Source organism: Labrus mixtus, chromosome 5 (genome assembly GCF_963584025.1).
Source record: "Labrus mixtus chromosome 5, fLabMix1.1, whole genome shotgun sequence".
NCBI classification, from domain to species: Eukaryota; Metazoa; Chordata; class Actinopteri; order Labriformes; family Labridae; genus Labrus; species Labrus mixtus.
The window spans coordinates 13067555-13080055 of record NC_083616.1 but is presented as its reverse complement, the minus strand read 5'-3'; the positions used below and the strand labels follow the sequence as shown (position 1 = coordinate 13080055).

General features: G+C 40.3%; 1 long non-coding RNA gene across 1 annotated transcript in view; it reads left to right on the top strand.

Moving 5' to 3' along the window:
* LOC132974107 (uncharacterized) overlaps nucleotides 1–8201 on the top strand; it is a 39036-nt gene extending 30835 nt beyond the window's left edge. The window contains exon 3 of the long non-coding RNA XR_009673096.1: nucleotides 3223–8201. This is a non-coding gene — a long non-coding RNA (uncharacterized LOC132974107). The remainder of the gene's footprint in view (nucleotides 1–3222) is intronic.
* Nucleotides 8202–12501: the final 4300 nt, after the last annotated feature.

The following is a 12501-nucleotide window of genomic DNA, read 5'->3' as shown; positions in this document are numbered from 1 at the left end:
GTCCAGGCACACACACATGAAGGCACACCCATCTGTGCCTCCAAACCCATTTTAGATGTGAGAAACTGTACCTTCATTTGCATAAGAATAATTGACACTTCAAATTAGCCTTCCAATCAAAGAGGATTCCTTTTTTTTTTTCCTTCAGCATATGTGCAGCCATGGAACACTGCCATGCTGTAGAATATGAAAGGGAGGGCAAAAGAGAGCATGGATGGGGAGGGGACACATCATAAAAGATTAACCCTTTAATTTCCTCACTTCATAGTGGAGAATTTGATGTGCCCCTTTATTGGACAGATAACTTGAAATACAGTAAAAAAATAGACGTTTGTGGGGAAATCAAAAATGAATTCTACTTTAAACTCCAACGGTGGTGCAAAGTGGTTTTTCACATTGACAGGGATTTTACTTTGAATGCTTTAGGTGCTCTGACTGGGTTATGTGCGCGTTTACACATCTATATAATCACCTCAGTGGCATTGGGCTTAGGCCAAGAGAGTGGGTGCTATTAAGTTGAGTGTGTGTGAGCCGGTGTGGATGTGTGTGGATTGACGCTTTGCCCGCATTAAACCATTAAAGCAAGTGCGATGTTGAATTATTGATAATGGCTAATGAAAAGGATCAGTTCAGGATAAACTACAAGCTTAACCAGAGCCCTGAGGGCTTACACACACACGAACCAACGCTGGTGTCATTATTTTAATTATTTTTCTTTAGGTTTCTCAGGCTTAAACTGGTACTGGCGTGGTCATTGAAGTCTGTATCTGACACTTCAACATACCATCCAGGTTGCAGCATACCAGCCAATTCCAGTTAAGAGCAGAGATGGTGCTGCGCTGGGACAGGATCGCTGTTGTGTGCTTGCAGGCCTGTCCTGTTGACAAGCAGAGAGCCTTTTAAAAGCGGAGCCAGTTCTTCTTGGAGAATAAGGGATAGGGATTCAGTTTTGGGGGAAGGGGAGAGAGAAAAGGGTTGAGGGTTTCAGGGAGGAGGGGGAAGAGTTCGGCGCCAGCCCCTCTGAAGCGCTCAGCATCCCCCCTCATACGGGATGGCGGATGTGTCTAGGGGTATCCATGACAACACTGCTGCGTGCCAGGGACATACCACGGCAACATGGCCAAGTAGAGTTGGTGTGTGTGTGTGTGTGTGTGTGTGTGTGTGCATGCAGATCTATTAAGGCCCACATATCTCTGTGACATTAATATTCACACAGCAGGACATGGAAGCTTCTGCAGCCTCAGTCAGTTTGATAGGCATGTTTCTCAGACACATTTATTTCCAGTCGTTCACCCAAAGGCTCAACTAGAATATGCACACTGTATACTAGTAATGCCCCAATCAAACTTTTTATTTTCCGATAACAATCTGATACCTTGCCTTTGGGTGCCTGTGAGTATCGATCTGATACCAGTGTTAAATTAATAACCTGTAGTCCTCACGGTGAGGATGAGACTAGGGATCATATGTGTAAGGCAGACTTTCTTAACTTTGAAAAACAAAATGAAATAAATACAAACTGTCAAAATTGTTATCATAATCTGCACCATTTGTCTATCACATGCAACAGCATCACTCATCCTCTGCTGTGACAGTAAACCCTTGTTTTGCTTCATTGTATATGCAAAGAAGCCTAAGCTGGGCACTTTTTGGCATTTGGAAATCAAGTCTCTGGTGTATGGTCCGTGGGAGTTTAAGCTTATAGCACCGCACTGTATTGTGTGCAACTCGTGTCCAACCAGTCTACTTCAATGGCAACTATAAACATGACAATGGGAAAACATCATAGATCCAGGTATCTGCAGTGAAGCTTATATCTTTTTAATCTATGAACTTTGCTGACAAGTGTTCTCATACATTCCAGAGACCGGGCATAGATCCTCAGTAAAATATTGGGGAAACGATATTGTGGTCTAAAGGGTTTTGGCTCTCACACCATCACTTGGAAGTTTCTCACATCTTTGCAATGCAGCCAACAAGTTAACTGCTTTGGTTCATTTAATTTGCCTTCTTCCACCACCACCCTCGAAACATTAGCTTTGCAGAAATCTAAAAAGAAGCTGTAGAAACCGTTAGGGTAAAAAGCGTGAAACTGCTTAGCTCCCTCCATGCTATGTTGTCTTGCCGTAACCACAAACTAGCATGGAACTGAATTATATAGATTGGCCCCAAGGATCGGCCCATTGTCACGATACCCCATCTAACTATTTGAGTCAATATAAGACCAATATCTCATACCAGGATTTGATTGGTGCATCCTTTATAACTCTATTGTAAGTAAAAGTAAGCCAGTTTCTGTAGTTTAACACAGCTTTTAAGGGGAACACGCTCAAGTTATGGCATGGCACAGTTTTATGTGCGTTCTATATACTTTATACTTTCATATGAAAAAGGAAGGTGCACCTGAACATTATTTCAGGTCATGAAGCACAGGTCAGGAGGACTCTGTTACTCCTGAAAAAACATTCACTAACACACAGTCTCACACACACACACACACACACACACACACACACACACCCATAACTTTTGCACAGATCAAGCCCTGTTATAATAATCCCATCTGGGAAAGCCTGGATTCTCACAAAAAGTGTCCACATGATGCTGTACTGATGAGTTCTTGTCTGTCTATGTGTGTGTGTGTGTGTGTGTGTGTGTGTGTGTGTGTGTGTGTGTGTGTGTGTGTGTGTGTGTGTGTGTGTGTGTGTGTGTGTGAAAGAAAGAAAGAGAGAGAGAGAGAAGGAAAGGTGCTTAATGTTTCTCAAGTTATATACTTTTTTTATGTTTTCAACCTATATACCTGCCCAGACACGCACACACACATTCACATAGAGTGAACTCAGATCCTGTGGGAGTGTATTTTTAACCCCGGCTGCCTGTGCATTTGCTCAGAGGTTAAAGGCCCGAATGGTGAATCAAGTAAATAATTCACAATAGCTGAAACTCTTTCGATGTAACCCCCAGAATGAAGGGGGGAGGGAGACCAAAGAGACTTAGTTAGATATTGGCACACAATAGTCCTATCCAATCGCACTTAACTGTACAGAGTAAAGGGAAACAAGTAGGTCAAAAAGCAATATCAAAGAAAGCATACACGACTGATACAATGCAGGTTTTATAAAACCTGCGCAAATATCTGTACTCTCTGCATGTGTACTGTATGTTATTTAGAGTGTCTGTACATCTACAGTACTAACATTTTGCCTATCCTTTGTTTTTTAGGTAAGATGGGGACTTTGAAGATCATGACCCAGAAACAAATGGCATAACGACTGGACTCTCCAGGCTGAAGACGAGGAGGCTATTGAGCTGAATCTCAGAGGTGACTACCGCTCTCTCCTTTCAAACATAACTGTCCTGCCCTCTTGTTAGATGGGCCATATTTCACAAATTCCCTGCTATGGATCAGCAGTCTGTGCATCCTATTTCTCAGAGAATTCCATATAAAAGTGTCGGTAAGACATTTTGAGTGACATTGCTTCTGTCAAACGGCTGATTGAAGGAGACATAGACAGAAATGCTGTGCTAATGAAATCGTCTGACCCACATCCTTTAGTGCTATCCATTTCTCCAAAGACACAGAAAGGGCATTTATACAGGTAAACCATGACTGGTCCCTGAAGTGAAGGAAAGGGTTTTTTTTTTTTTTCAGAAGGAAGAGGAGCATCCATTATTCACTATACTGGGGTTGCTAGACACTTAGGAGATAATGCAGTGCTTCAAGCATACAAAACATAGAGCCTCCTTGGTGCTGTGGAGGCCATTGTTGTGTTTTGAACATGTCTGTTTCCATCCATACTGACAGATGAAAAAGAATATGTCTCCCTCAGGTTCAGAAGCACGGACATATATGGATAAAGCAAGAAGGAGAGGATGGGATGGTGGGGAGATGTGTTTGTGTGTGTGTCAGTCATATTTCTGTGCATGTAGGGTATCTATATTTGTGGGTGTATTTCTTGCCCCAAGTCTGTGTTTTTGGCATCTGTATACAGCAGAATATGTCCAAACCCACTCAGTATTAGATTATAGAATGTAAATGAAGTATTCTTACTCATAGTGCGAGCACATGTTTGCACCTGTATGCATTAATGCATGTGAATGCATCAAGTTCCCACTGCACTGAGTCTGTATAAGTAGTCTCTTCCAGCTCAGATAGGCTTCAGTCGAGTCTTATACTCTGCAGATCAGCAGCATCAGTTGCGTCCTCATGGTGAGAGGAAGCATCTGACTGCAGTCCACTGGGAGTAGTTAGCAGAAGGATAGCAAGGCATACAGCTCCTCTTCCAATGTTATCAGACTTAGGGCAACACCAGACTCTTTCTGCCTTTGTTAGACAACCCAAGGGAGATTTTAATATGAAATACTTTTTATGTGGATGAGGGAAGACCACTCCCAAAAATGTCAGTATTTTTCTGCATAGATGCGCATTGTGATGGAGAGCATGTGAACTACCAGGATGCATGTTTGCACATCCACTAAGGTAAAATCGTAGCAGATTGACATCAAAGAATAACCAAAAATTAGATGAGCAACATTTTCAAATATTCGTTTAAGTTACACATGAATGTGTTGAAAACAATTGTACTTTGATATATCCTACCTATGTTTAGGATAACATTGTCAATGATAAGTTATATAAGCTCTAAAAGTATTTACAGGTTTTTAAATATATATATTATTTAACTTGACACTAAAGATCCTGATTTGAAAGGATGACTTGTGAAAGGAATCCTGTAATACTTCCAACCCTATGACATAATTAAATACTGTATAATAATGCAGGTGTTAAGTTGTTGAGATGTAAAGAAGAACTAGAGGTTAGAAAAAAGCAATTCGACACCTTATTAAATGTTAATTAAGACATTTTTGTTGTCTCTTGTATCTTGTTATTTAAAGTACTTTTATATTTGGTCTTATATAACATAACAAAATTCAACACATTTTGATTTGAATTTAAGTTACATGTTAAATCATCTGCTGTGACATTGGTGACACACACTCTTCACATGCTTTACACCTGAGCAACAAGAGTTGCTGCAACCCCCCAATACCAGGATCTGATCTTTATGTGTCGCTAATGATCGTCACATTCATCTTTTGATGTAACAGATTATCAAATGAGAGCAAGAAGCAAAGCTCCGGACTCACGTGCGTACAAACACACGCACTGTTGGACATCATCCTTATACAGGCATGAATCTGCAGTGTCAGCAGAGTAGATGAGGAGGATGCGGAGAGGGGCACATGTAGTTTAGTCTAAGATCAGCGTCACAGGCAGGCAGGCCAGGCAGTGCAGTGTGTGCCCTTGAGGTGCTGTGAGCAGGCAGAGGTTTGTGCTTGAGTTGTCTGAATCCACCTCCCTTCATCTCTTGGAATTTGGCTGTCGATGGCCCAGGGACCTCCTGCCAACCTCCAACTACTCTGTACTGTCAACCAAACATCAGAGAAAAATTGTGGAAGGAGGCCGCCTAACCAAAACACTACTTTTGTACATTTTCAATTCCTGGAAAAAAACTGAGATTTGCTGATTTTTAAGAACTTGCTAGGGATGCATTTATTTCAATAGGTTTCAAGTGTTTGACAATATAAATCAATCAATACATTTTTATTTATAAAATGCCAACTCATACAAAATGTTCCGTCAAGACACTTTACAAAAAGAGCAGTTCTAGACCATACGCTCTGTTATATTACTTACAAAGCCCCAACATTGATCCACCATGAGAACAGCACTTGGCAACGTTTAGGAAAGTAACAGTGGCAACAAAAATCTGCCAGGCAGAAACCTCAAACAATAAATTAACAAGTAAATAGATTTAGAATAACCCTTTAGGAAACAGCTCTGTTAAAGACATGGACAAAGAAGTTCCACTGTGGACACCAGTATCAGAAAATGCCTCAAATATTACCATAAAAGCAGATCAGGGATCAGCCAGTACATCAGCCTGATCATCGATCCAAATACTGTAATGTATTAACCCCAAATAAAAGCAGCTTGTTTCACTAGAATCTCTTCTTCACAGTTACAAAAGACAACACATCAAGCAGCGCTTTACTGAAATCATTCAATCTTGTGTCTTCTATTGTAAACTACAGTTTTAGAGAAGCTGAGAGGTAATTTCTGGCCATGTATCTCATGTCAACAGATAACAACAAACATGTAGTGGTAGCATAGAATGAAACATTGGTCAGAAATTTGCTCACTTAAGCAAACATCAGAATTTCACCCCTGCTGGTAAACCAGAGCTTTCGCAAAAGTTAGCTAGGTTTGTTTTCAGAAACCTTGCCTGTTTTCTTTAGATATGTATTTCTTTACCTTAAGATGTTCCTGTAGTTCTAAACAGGGGCTCAATAATCAAAAAGGCCTTTATCTCTCTGGTATTTTAAAAACACTGAATGAAGCAGCTCGAAGTTTAAGAGAAAAATCAAGGTCTCACCAACACTCTAATGCAGACACAAGTGAAAAAGATGTGTCAAAATGTCCTCTTGATGGAATTTTTTACTCCAGGATTATATTGTTCTGTTCTCTCTCAGTTGTTTCCAAGTTCTCTGTCATTCACTCTCTGAGGCAGACAATACCAAATGGATAGCAATCATATCATTTCCATGATTGATACTCTGTATGTGACACATTCTTGAAATCAGGTATAGGAATCAGAGATGGAATGGCAAAAAATAATACATAAACACCCCCAGTCATGGGATCCTAACATGACGTGTTGCTTTGCCTTTGTTGTCTGATGCAGACAATGACACCACAGATTGAAGATTTAACTGATCCAGTTAGGCACTCTTACTGTCTCAAATGACCCCAGCTGTTCTGTACAACCTATACATTCATATCAGCCCTCAGAATACCTCCCATGCTTGTCAGCAGGCTTTATAGTTTCGGGGAAATGTAATACCATAATGTCTTTCAGCAGGAAGGGAGTGTCAGGTATGGCAGGAGTAATGGAGGAAGGGCTAGAGGTGCAGGTAACCCAGGTTAGGCGGGGTGTAAAGGGGATCCGATAAGGCGTTCCCTAGACCCTACAGTCTCCCAGTCTCCTCTATGAGAGAATAATAAGCAGCTGTAACCCTGAGACACTCCCAGGCCTGTGTCCTCAGCTACAAAAACCTTCAGCAGGCGTCTTATCAGGTTCTACGGATATCACGTAAGACAATACATGTGAGAAGTGCAGGGTGAACAATGGGAGGAAAGTGCAGCGTGATATGAGGGGGACCAATGTCAGCGGCTATTGTCGAGGCCTTTGTCACTGTCAAGTACACAGGGAACTCACAGCTCACAGAACTCCTTTCATTCAGGCAACTAGCTTTGGGATGTGATGAAAGTCTACAACAAGGGCTGTCCCTCATGCTTTGGCAATGGTTAAGTGTACACACAGAGGTTACATGTTTAAAAGTGTAACTAGCAGCTTGTTGTTTGACCTCCTTTTACTGGGAACAGTCATCCAGATGACATCCAGTCATCTTTTAAACTTTAGCCTGAGTTGCATATATCATATATCAAACTGTATTGTGGGCTCATGTTTGTTTTGTATGGGTGGGATATGTATGTATATATGTGTTGTGTTGTGTGTTTGTATGTATGCTGGCTGCTGGAACACCTAAATTTCCCTGCTGGGATGAATAAAGTATATCTTATCTTATCTTATCTTATCTTATCTTATCATTACCAGTTGTTTTTCTTAATTTGTTTTAGGTTTATTTTGGGGCTTTTATGCCTTTATATTGAGATAGGACAGTAGAGTCTGAAATAGGGGAGAGAGAGCGAGAATGGGGAACGACATGCAGAAAAGGAGCCACAGGTCAGTTTTGAACCCGGGCCGCCCATCAGGAGAACCACAGACTCCGTACATGGAGCGTGCATACTAACCACTAGGCTATTAACACCCCAAACCATAGTTTCTTAGTAGATGTTTTTTTTTCTTCTTTCAGTTTTGTTATAATGAGCAATACAAGGTTAAAAAAAATGAGATTTCTGGAATGGTCTTTGACAGGTTTAATAATTTGTATTTTTCTGTTTTTAGGTACCAGAGTCCAAACAAGAGAAGAGCCAGAAACAAGACGGGAGCTTCAAGATTTCTATGATTGAAACCTCTCTCTACGACACTTGGACCTGCACTGTGCATCATACTTTGTATTTCTGTCAACTGAGAAATAATATGACTTTGCACAAATAAACTTATATATTTATTTTCCTTGAAGGATTTCTTTCTTTCTTTTATTGCATCCTCATATGGGATAAAAAATGTGGAATGATGATATTCTGCACATTTACACCTGTATTTATTTCCTGTAATTGATGGAGTCTAACAGAAATATTTTTTGACAGCTAAATAAAAGAATATTTTTCCCCTCAGGTGATGTTTTAGTTGAGTTATTTCCTCCTTATTGAGTGGTGCTTTTGGCACTTCAGGTAAAGAACAATGCGCTTGACATAATTGGGTCCTATTTGGTTATGAGCAGAGCATGCATGCTGATAAAAGCAGGCAAAGTGATCAAAGCAGTGTGCGTCCTGATCAAAATCCTACACCTCACCTGACACCGTTGTAGTTATTCCAGACTGACTTAGGAAATGTGGGGAAGCAGATTTCCGACAGTACCCAGAAGCTTCCCTGTTCAAAATCAGCTCCAGTTTACATTTGGGGCTGTTTTCAGTGCAATACTGTCTGTCTGTCAAATCAAAACAACATCAATAAATGACTTCAATTTAGAACTGGAATATTTTTTCACTAAGTTTATTCTTTTGGAAGAAAAACTATTTTCAAATGTGTGTCTTCCTGTCAAAGTTTCGCCAAAATTCCATTCAGACTACAACAACGTGGCTGGAAAAAGTGTACGATCCATAACGTCTTGGACAATATATTTCTTATGGAAAGAAGCTTCATTTGTCTCCCTGTTCTATCTTTCATTACTCTCCATTCATCTTCATGTGCCTCTCCATTTTCATTCTCCTTCCTAATCATATTAATTCTCCCTGTCTGTCCTCTGCTTAACATTCATACGGACTATTTTTCTCACGCTTACCCCATCTTCATTTCCTTTACCAGCATCACTCTTCCCCTCTTTTCTACAACCCGTCTTTCAGTCCTGCCTGTCCCCTCCCTTGTCTTCCCCCGCCCTCACCCATTCTACCTACCTTTCTCTTCCTCTCTCCCCCTTGTCTCTCTCCCCCTCTCAGATGTCAGATCACAGTCTAGTCTTCCGCTTGCCCTGTCATCACATTTTTCACACAACCCCATCCCTTAATTGGGCCTGTATCATCATATCATATCATGTAGAATATCTGATCACAGCAAGAGATGAAAGATGGCCTCCACCTATCCCCTCACAGACAGACAGACACACACATACACTGTAGTCCAACACAAACACACACCGCAGCACAAGTACACTGAGCTACACACGTGTGCTTGTAAGGGCCAGGAACCGGAGCTGATGGCTGTGTCTGTTTACATTTTTACACCTCATGTTTGCACCCACTTGTCAATGTGATTGTTCCAGTGTGACAGGTGAGATGGTGTGTATTCCATGATTGTCCAATGATGTTTGTATCAACCGCTAGTGGCTTTTATGATGAGACAAAGGATGCCCTGGAGCCAGCAGTGTCACAACTACAGGTAACTGGCAAAGTAAAGGACACATCGACAAAAAAAAAAAAAAGTGTCTCATGAGTGTTAAAATAGCTCCAACATGTCTTTCGATCAACTGGAAGGATGCAACATGAAGTCTTGTGCAGGATATCCAGTCAAAATTTGAGCATTTGCAATAGACACAGTGCAAAAGTCAGGATTTATCACAATAAATAAGAAAATATATTTTATTCTAACAACCAGCAGTGCTTTCTCACTCAGTGTACATTTTCACGCTCTCACACAGTTTTTCAGTCAAATTATTCCCAAGCTAGCTGCCAGCTACCCTCAGAGTAATTGCGGTCAATTTAGTGGTTAAAAAAAGGCTTGATTTCTTTTGGAGTCAGAATCATGTTCCAAACAGCTATTGCTAAAGCTAATAGAGAGAGAGAGAGAGAGTGGGGAATGACATGCAGGACAGGAGGCCAAGGCCGGATTCAAACCTAGGCAACCCGCTTCATGGACTGTATCCTCCATGCATAGGGCGCGTGAACCAACCAGCAGGCCACCGACCCCCCTCTTTGTTGAATTATTAATCAGAGCGTTTAATAAACTGTAAGCCTTTTTCACGGACATGACAAGATACTAATGTGTTTATATGACACAGTAATAGAGTTTTCATCAACATTGATGGCTGGAAAACTCAAAATCATTTCTTGGGTTTTACATACTGAACTAACATAAAACATGACTTTGGATCTTGGCAGATACTTCATCAATAACATGGCTTTATCCTTGAAATAAACTGTGCGCTACAGATCAGTTTGTCTGCGGCTGCTGGGTGAATTTTGAGTGAAATCCAACAGAGAGGAACTGAAATGTGCGGATATGAGTACCAGTTTAAACAGGTCTTCCTGGAATCATAATACAGCTACATCAACATCCTTCAGTACAATTGAATTCAGCCAAACTCATTTGGGATCCACAAAGATCTCAGATGGCACTTACATAAGATTGATCTCCTGAAAGCAGCAAAAATCTGTGCAGGAATTTTACTACTGACACAGAGCTTTTAAAAAAAGGAAGCTTTTTATATGAAGGTGTTTTTTGGTACTGGAAACATGACCTTGGTGCCTGCTGGCGAGGAGAAGTAATAGAATAAAACTTCTGAACTCCATTATGTGTTAGAACTTTTTTGCTCCGTTCTCTGACTCCCCTTTCTTTCTTTTTTTTTTTTTTTTTTTTTTTAATACTAGACAGCACAGTATTTCACTTTTATCTACAGATAGCAGGACTTTGTGTTATCTTATTTTGTTTGGGAAAAGATTCTCAAGCACTTTCCGCCCCATGATCCCAAAAGACGACAAGATACAGAAGTTAACAGAACTCCAAGTCTGGAAACTTCACAGTGAGAAAAATGAGGTCTTACTGCAGCTACCTTTGGTGTGTGTTTAACTCTCTGGTTATTTCCTTAAAAAGTCTTAAACAAAGGGCTGTTAGCATATAGTATTACAACAATGTCAAATGGTATTCAAGGATATGAGTAGATGTTTAAAAGCAGCATGTTTCAGATCAGGAGATATATGTGAACCAAAAAAAACATCTTCTGCAGATCAGTGTTTCATCACCCATTTTTGTCTAACGTACCTCATCAGCACCGTCAGGGGAGCTCAAGTTTCCCTTAATCGAAAGATCACATCAGGTTCCAATCGTGTTCAGGTGAATGGATTTAAAACTAGATGTTACTTCAAACTATGGACATAAAATAAGTTGACACTGTTTATTCTTTTGTATTCAATTGAATTGAATTTATCCGTCATTTTTCTCACATTTTGGTTTAAAATCCTTCCACTTTGAGTCCCTTGTGGTGGACCATGAGGGCTACTCACACCAATAAACGCACATCAAATTGAAAGTACAAAAAACGTGTAATGTGCATGATTAGCCGACAAAACAATTAGATGTGGTCCCCCTCACAAATCGGTAACAGAATTACTAGTCGGTAGAACTAATTAATATTTTTATGAATGTAGGCCCACAGTGGAGGTTAAATGTGTCTTAGCTGTAATTCAGCCCCACAAAACTAGCCAGAACTGTAGCCCTGGTTAATGGGCCTGCTCTCCCAGTTTTACTACCTGGATGTTAAGCAGAGTGGACGGATGTCTTCTCTTGGTTTAAAATTTTGATCTACACTGTGTCAAAGTATTGATTGTACTGTGTGTGAAAAAGGTTGATTTATGTCATCATGATCTACACACAATAGAAAAGCTGAATGAGTCTCACTTTTAATAAAAATACTTTGTTAAAGACTTTACATTGTTTAACTTATTGAACATTCCTAAAGGTGAATAATAAATCAAATTCCACCATAAGAAGCCATTGTTCAATCAATTTCATTTTATCCTTTATATACAGTAATTCTACTCATTTTAACTGAGTGATGGATAGAAAACCAATAGTTTTGTGCAAACATATGCAACTCACAAAGTACACGGTTTGACTCAGCATATAGGTCAAAGGCCTTTTTTTCCGTTTTTTGTATCATATAGGCCATGGGCGGATGTTATCGTCAGAGCAGTGTGGTTTGGTAGTATTTTTGATCTAGGAAATGAAGATAAAGCTGTATGTAGGCTGTGTCAAGTTGAACCATGCACATAAACACTTGACCGGAGACATGAGTAACCACATTAAGCAGACATGTGGACGTTGACTTGCAAAGGAAGGCCAAAGGCTGCTGGTGCTAGCAGTGCAACATAGCAACACTCAGCAAACTAATTTGACATTGTGACGTCTAACCCCACCCGCTGAAATCCCACTCGGTGTGAAAAGACAACGACAGCCATCCACTTCAACAGTAATAAATTGGGCGGTTTTATGAATGTAGTATTTATCTGTAGAATAGTGGACTAGTCTAAATTAAATTCAG